The following is an 8,345-nucleotide window of genomic DNA, read 5'->3' on the forward strand; positions in this document are numbered from 1 at the left end:
AGTTTACCCGGGCCCGGCCATGCCAGGGGGCCCGGGCCGGGCCCTCGCTGCTAATTAATTTTTTTTTTTTTAAAATTTTTCTGTCTTGCGTTTTTTTTTAAACTTTTTAATTATTTTTTTTCCCCGCGGGGGGGGGGGGGGGGGGGGGAGGGGGGGGTCTTGGGTTTCTTGGGAGCTGGGAGGAAGAATAAATTAAAAAAAATAAAATAAATACTCACGTGATCGCGCGGCGCCGTGTCCCTCCTCTCCTCCATTCACACTGACTGCCGGGCGTGACGTCATCAAGTCACGCCTGTCAGTCAGTGAGGAGCGCCGCAGCCAGCAGGAAGAAAGAAGACAGAAGAGGAGACAGAAGAGCAGAAAAGAAAAGAAAGAAGTTGACAAAAGGTAAGTAAAGAAACGGAGAGGCAAGGGGAGGAAAACAGAGAGGGACAGTACTATAAAGAAAGGGGACAGAGAAACAGAGGAGGAAAAAAAGGAGAGAGCCACAGAGGAATAAAAAAAAATTGGGGAAAGAGAAACAGAGGAGGGGAAAAAAAGGAGAGAGCCACAGGGGAATAAACAAAAAAGTGGGAGAGAGGAACAGAGGAGGAAAAAAAGGAGAGAGCCACAGGGGAATAAAAAAAAAAGTGGGAGAGAGGAACAGAGGAGGAAAAAAAGGAGAGAGCCACAGAGGAATAAAAAAAAATTGGGGAGAGAGGAACAGAGGAGGAAAAAAAGGAGAGAGCCACAGGGGAATAAAAAAAGTGGAAGAGAGGAACAGAGGAGAAAAAAGAGTGGGAGAGAGGCACAAAGTAAAAAAGAAGGGGGAAAAGCAGCATGGAGGTCGCAGTGTGAGCATAAGGGGGTACAGTGTAGTTGTGATGAAGGGGCACAGTATTGTGTGTGTAATGGCACAGGGGGCTTGTTGCAATGTAGTGTGTGTGAGGTAGGTGGCAGCTAATTAATGGGCGCTATTTTGTTTGTAGGGTGATGGTGAGGCAATTTAATAGTAGGGACTATTAATTTAAGATGGGGTGGTTTGGGGGCTATTGAATCTTGGGGTGAGTTTAGGGAGAATGAGGTCTATTTATTAAATGTGACTATGAATTATTTAATGGCAGTGATGGTTGCGGGAAATAGGTATTGCTGGGGCTGTTTGCAGGAAGGGAAATAGGTTTATTTATTAAATGTGAATAGTATTATTTTAATGTTGGGGCTGGAGGAAGGCCTAATTATTAATCGTGGGTGCTATTGATTTAACGCTGGGGCTGGCTGTAATTTTCTAAATGTAGCCATTTTTTTTTCAAAATAGGTCCTTCAACATTTCTGGATCCGGACAAGCCACAACTAAAGAAAGCAGCAGCCACAGGTGGAGAAAGTGAGAAGAACAGGTAGGAGAGAGCAGCACAGTGTGTGAAATGTTGTGATTCTAGTAGGGACAATACCAGTTTTTGGTGAATGTTGTGTCCAATGTAAGGTGTAGGCCAAGACTGAACTGTTTGTGTACACACTGCATTGTTTGTATACTACCCTGTGGTGGTAGATGTCCTGAAAGTCAGGAGTGCTTGAACATATGTGACGCTCCGGCGAATTGAGAGCCTAGTGATTTTTATGTTAGCCACGCCCCAATGGCACGTTTGCCACGCCCCCAAATGCATGACCACACCTCCCAAAATTTTTGCACTGCCGTTTGGCTAGCCACGCCCCTGAATATATGACCATACACCTAAAAAATTTTGGGGCTTACTTCACTATGAGGGGGGCCCCATGAATTTGTTGTACCCGGGCCCTGAATTCTTCTTGGCAGCCCTGGGCCTATGGCATCCAGGGGCCCCTTGAAAGTGCTCAGCAGCAGTATTGATCGGTCGGGGGCACCTCCGGCGCGATCAGTGCTGCTGAGCACTTTCACTGCGGTCCTTCTGCGGCGCGCTGTAGTCTCCTTACTGAGGAGATCTCGTGAGTCTCACTCTCACGAGATCTCCTCAGTAAAGAGCCACGAGATCTCCTCAGTAATGAGCGTACAGCTCGCCGGGGAAGGAGGGCGTGGGCAGCTCGGATCACGGGGGAGTGGAGGCCTCCTTAGCCCAGGGGCCTCCATTCCCTTAATCCGGCCCTGCCTATAACCGCAGTTAATTCATACAAGGTATGAATTAACCATAGATGATCTATTTACTATGTCAGTGTATGACTGGTCCATCATCAAACAGTTGGCTAACATTTTAAGTATGGTTCAAAAAATTGAGAGCTTTGTTATAGGCTCTGGCAATGACAAATCAATACCTCCCAACTGTCCTGATTTAAGCGGTATTGCACTGGGGTGCGCAGTAATGGGGGGAGGGTTATTGGAGGGGAGTTAAGGATGGCTTAGCACTTTAGAGTGTGGTGTGACCAAGCCACCTTACCCGACTGTGTCCCAATTTCAGGAACCTAAATGTTGTCAGGTATGCACCCACAATCTGCTGTAACTGTTTTGGATGGTGAGAAAATGAGAACAGGTCCGTCAAAAGCACTGTGAGCACCGTAGACAGAGCTCCCCCACATCCCCTGCCAATCCCCTCAGGCGCTATGCCCTGCACTCTCTCAGAGAAAGCATCCCCCCTTCCCTGAGATGACATTAGATCACTCATTCAGTGTTTTTGTTGGCCCCTAACCAATGGCATCCTAAGCAACTGTCTAGGTTCTCCTAATTGTAGTGTCAGCCCCGAATGGTAAATGGAATACTTCTGCATATTTGTATATAGTTTTTTGTTTCCTTTTACATTCTCTACAATGACGTTGCTTGTGTTAACAAGTGGAAACCTATGTGCTTTTAAGATGTGCATTCTATAAGCCAATCTCCCTGCAGAACGCATACACTTGCTTCACTTGTGCTCAGCGGCAAAGCAGCTGCAACCAACAGGTGAAATCTTTTATTTAGATGTGGCATTTTAGTCACTCTTAAGATACACTGAAACACTTGTCAAAAGCGCAAAAATGTATTCCTAGAAGTAAGAGATCAGTTACTACACACGTGTACAGCACGCAGATCATTTAATCATATCAAATGATACAATACGGAGTATGTTCAAACCTTATACTCTGTCTGATATAAAGAATTACATTGAAATAGTACATTGATGTGTAAAATTATAAACTACATTTATTCCCTGATGCTGCATTCTATGGTTCTGCTTGAGTCATGTGAACTAGGCTGTTCTCTCTAGGGAATATTCTATAAAAAGGAGGAAAGGAAATTTGTTGTTAGGTTTATCCTTATATGTGCTCCATACTCAACAAAATCATGGGGTAAATGTATCAAGCTGAGAGTTTGCTGGCGGGTTTGAAAAGTGGAGATGTTGCCTATAGCAACCAATCAGATTCTAGCTGTCATTTTTTAGAATGTACTAAATAAATGGTAGCTAGAATCTGATTGGTTTTTCAAACCCGTCGAAAAACTCTCAGCTTGATACATTTACCCCCATAACTCCATTAGTCTGCCACTTCCACATCTTTTTATGTTAATGAATAAACAGTGGGAGTGGTTTAGGTAACCCCACAATAAAATGTCACTTTTACAGAATACACATTATGCATTTGTGTTACATGAACTTTTCTCATCTGAATCAGCATTCCACATTAACAAGTAGGGAATTGTCCTGTCAGAAGAGATGACTAGAAAAATCTGTTTATATTTACAACGGTATATTTTGTTTAAGCATGCAAATAAGTCTTGTTTTTGTTTTTTTTTTGTTACACAGAATATGTTTTTAAATTATATTGTTGTTCCATCATATACATATTTAAGAACATATTTCCCATTCATCCACTTTTACTGTCCCTCAGGTATTGGCTCCCTGGTGCCCTAAAAGAACTTGGGGCCTAATTCATTAAGGATCTTATCTTAAGAAACTTCTTATTTAAGTCTCCTGGACAATACCATGTTACAATGCAAGGGGTGCAAATTAGTTTTCTGTTTTGCACATAAGTTAAATACTGACTGTTTTTTCATGTAGCACACAAATATCAACTTTAAATTTCAGTGTACAAATAAGCTATCAAGTATTTGTGTGCTACATAAAAAAAACAGTCTGTATTTAACTTATGTGCAAAACAGAAAACTATTTTGCACCCCGTGCATTGTAACATGGTTTTGTCCAGGAGACTTAAATAAGAAACTTCTTAATTTAAGATCTTTAATGAATAAGGCCCTTGGTGTATAATCAGCTCTCCCAAATGCATGACAACCCTATACTTGGGCAATTATTTTTCTTTTAAGTAACTGTTTTTCATGTTCACAAGGTCAAAACAGAATGTTATTTGTCTCATCAAATTGGACCTATATTTAGTTCAACAAGTCACCAAAAGTAATTTAAAAAACAAACAAAAATAACTTCTCTTTCCATAGAAATGTTCTAGGCTGAGCAGGGTGGAGCGAGGCTTCCATGCTGTAAGTCAACCACAACATTTGTCCACGGCTGATTAGGGTCACTTGCTGGAAGAGACAGATGTGTGTAATCTCTTTCTCTGAGAGCTGAGCTGGTCAGTGTGCAGAGCAACGTACACTACAAACATGCTGTCTGTTTAGAACAATTAGGAGCTTGTACTGCACAATACAATGGGTCCATGATTTGACCTGGATACCTATTATTGAATATTTTTGGACTGCAAGTACATAAGAACTAGTTTAGTATGCATTCCACGCTCCCAAATGGTAATGCTGGATTTCTTACATACATGCAGCTTATTTTATCCATGTTGCAAAAATTCTGGGGCCTGATTCATTAAAGATCTTAACTTGAGAAACTTCTTATTTCAGTCTCCTGGACAAAACCATGTTACAATGCAAGGGGTGCAAATTAGTATTCTGTTTTGCACACAAGTTAAATACTGACTGTTATTTCATGTAGTACACAAATATCAACTTTAAATTTCAGTGTACAAATAAGCTATCAAGTATTTGTGTGCTACATGAAAAAAACAGTCTGTATTTAAGTTATGTGCAAAACAGAATACTAATTTGCACCCCTTGTATTGTAACATGGTTTTGTCCAGGAGACTGAAATAAGAAGTTTCTCAAGTTAAGATCCTTAATGAATCAGGCCCCTGCTGACTATCCCACAATTATAAGTATAGTAATACTAACACACATTGCAAGGATCACATGCATGCTGAATACAAATAATGTTCTTGATGTACCATAGACCTCTGTTCTATGAATATTTCTCCCGGCTGACATTTAAGTAGTTAACCTAACATTCTGTTTAATTGGTTCTTTTTTTTGTTCCTGCAGATCCACCACCCTATCCTGCATCCCTCTGGGCCCTGCAGGCAGATCATGTCCCTGCTATTTCTCATCCAGCCGATCGCCATGGCAACAGTCTGTAATGGTGTAAGCAATGTGTAACAGAGAGAGCTTTGGATGGGAGACAGCAGGCTAGTTCTCACAGTGATTGGATCAAAATTGTGTAATCCCCTGTCTGCTCTTCATGGAGTCATTAATTAATATAAGTACCTGACCGTCACAAGGGATGGCAAGTCCCTTCTATATATTTAATAATTCCTCATTTGCTGCACACTGCAAAGCAATGGTAAGGTCTCCTGAGATGGAGATAGAGACAGCAGATATTCTGATAACAAAATTAATATTCCTTAAGGACAACAAAATATATATATAGATAATATTTGTGCTGTAGGAAATAGTCTACATATCAAATCACTGACTCTGTTTTTATACAGTGTTTTTGATTAACATTATTGCAGATATGTCTTGGAGGGGTTAATGTTATCTATAGTTTATGTAACATAAGCCATATAACTTTTAAAAGGAAAAAATGTGTTTTGGGTGTGGTGAGACATAATGGCAGGACTTGCTGCAGGATGCTCTGCACTGATGCAGTAATTAGCCTGGTAAATGAGCTTTACATAAATGGACCTATATACACACTTTCTAACAAATGCTTGCTTCATTATGTGGGTAGTAAATAACAGAGTTCTATAGGAGAGCTCCTTAAGCCCATAGTGCAGTATGTTACAAGGATGCTTTGAGATTACACTTTGAGCGCACTGTTGAATGCAAGGACAAAGTATAAGGTTTCCCCTTTAGGACAGACGATCCCCAATATACTTCTGACGTTTATTCCTGCGCTTTTGTACCTGTTTGGAGGACTAATGTTATATGAAATGACCTCGATGATGAGCTGTAGGGAATTAAAAGATTTTGGGAAGTGTAATCTAAAGAGAACCACACCCATAGGGATTCATTGATAATCTGCTGTTCAGTGCAATCCAATAGATTAGATGGTTTTCACGAATGCTTTTAGAATTTGTGACTATTTTATTTACAGAACAGATTCTACATACCATCATCCTTTCAGCACAATGTAAACTTCAGTGCTTTGTCATGTATGTGATTTTGTATGTCAAGATGTGACCTACGTTAACATGTGTCTGTCTACATTTAAGAGGTGAATTTAGTTTACAGTTATTTCAACAAACCCTCCTTGGCTGTTTGATTCTTTTGAACATCTGATACAGTACATGCATCCCAAAGTGCTTACAGAGAACAGACTCCTTATACCAGCCTTACACGCCTTCATATACAGTGCCAGCTGTAATTCATTGGCCACACTCTGCCAACACATTGCTGTACATGTTATACATACACATATGTTGATACCCACAGATAAACAACAATAGTTAGCTACAAAGAATGACTGATCCTCTTGCACACCCCAGAATCACAACACCGTAACAATCAGCCATGCAACGTGAAATACATTACACATACACATTAATAAATCTTCAGAATGTTGTGATACAGAGAGAAATATCTCTATTTTATTTTAGAGTCATTATCCTGATTTGTAAATAGGCTGCCTTGAATGGACTGCAACATATGTAATACAAACAGTATCATTATTTGATGAAATGTTATGTATATCTCATTTCCATGTGTAAAATGCATATGCACGAAGCAACTGACATCCCTATAAAACAATGCACAGTATAAATCAATTTCTATATACCATCATGTCTAAAAAAAATAGCTGATCAATCCACTGATAATATGACAGTATACACGCACAACTCCCCTGTCTGAAAACTATGTTTACTGACATGAATCTCACTAACCCACCCATAAAGTTGTAAAAGGATAAACATTGTAACAAATAAATCACTACCATTCCTTGGAAACATTGGGAGCTTGTTAAAAACCATTACAGTGATTTTCCCATCCTATGCGAACAGATGTAAAAATATGTCTTGTGGTAATGCACAGTAGCTGGGAAGCGGAGATAAAAATACTACACATTAGCAGACAAGAGAGACTGAGTCAATGTTTATAACAAAACATGTCTTGGACAGCATACATGACTATATTCAGCAGCAGAAGCACTAAGACACATCGCTTATACTGGCAGACCAAAGAGGAGTTTATGCCACACTGGAAAAAATATAATTGCATAAAAGGCTGCTGTTTAGCAATTTAGATATTTTTCAAGATGATTTTTTTTTTCCACAGTGCACCTGCAGTAAATAAATTGATAAGAATTTGGAAGCAGAGGTAAAAATATGGATTGTTCTCCTACTCTTCTAATCTGTAATGCAGCCAAAGATTGGCATAAACACATAAAAGAAGCAGTAGGTTGTTTTTATTCTGGAAGAAATGTGGTAGTGTTGAGCTATGTGAGAGACGATCCTGCTCTTACCTCTGATTCTCTCTGTTCTCCTATAGACGCCTCCTCTCCACGCCCGGCCTGTAGAATGAAATGCTGCTTTAAAGACTGTAGGGCTATTATCTTGTGTTTATTCCTGTATCCATAGAGACATCCTGTAAAACATCAAGGGAGTGTAATATAAATATAAGTGACCAAGGTCATTTAGAGGCATAAGAGATGTACCCTCCTTGCTTGCAGCAGACAAGATTTTTAACGTGGTAGAGATCACCCAAGCAAGGCAGTAGATGGGGCTCTGTGGGAGAGGGGTGTGTCATAGCAGGACAAAGACTGACAATTAGGCAGGTTTCATTCATTAGCTGGCTAGTATTTCTAGGACTGGGCTATTAAGTTCTCCTACGTGTCCTGCAGCAATTTCACTTATTTTTTTCTGTAGGGTTTTGCAGTTCTCTCCAGTGGGGAAAAAATATGAATGATTAATTATTAGTATTATTACTTCTTTTGCTTTAATTTTTTTTTGTGCCTTTTTTAATAAGGGACCTAAATATCATCTAGACTAAAGCAAAGTTTAATTCAATTTCTGATGGCAGAGAATATATTTTACACACTCATTCTGGATATTTTTATATTAAAAACTTTTCATGCTGTAATGTACACTTTATTCTGTATATTATCATCATCATCACCATTTATTTATATAGCGCCACT

The 8,345-nt window shown here is 39.7% G+C and overlaps 1 protein-coding gene across 1 annotated transcript in view; it reads right to left on the reverse strand.

The window, feature by feature from the left end:
• Positions 1 to 7,922, reverse strand: part of TPPP3 (tubulin polymerization promoting protein family member 3) — a 30,003-nt gene extending 22,081 nt beyond the window's left edge. Inside the window, exon 1 of the mRNA XM_075188874.1 lies at positions 7,671 to 7,922. The gene's annotated coding sequence lies outside the window, so the exon portion shown is untranslated. The remainder of the gene's footprint in view (positions 1 to 7,670) is intronic.
• Between the last annotated feature and the right edge of the window lie 423 nt (positions 7,923 to 8,345).

This window comes from Mixophyes fleayi, chromosome 10, assembly GCF_038048845.1.
Source record: "Mixophyes fleayi isolate aMixFle1 chromosome 10, aMixFle1.hap1, whole genome shotgun sequence".
Classification (NCBI taxonomy): Eukaryota; Metazoa; Chordata; class Amphibia; order Anura; family Limnodynastidae; genus Mixophyes; species Mixophyes fleayi.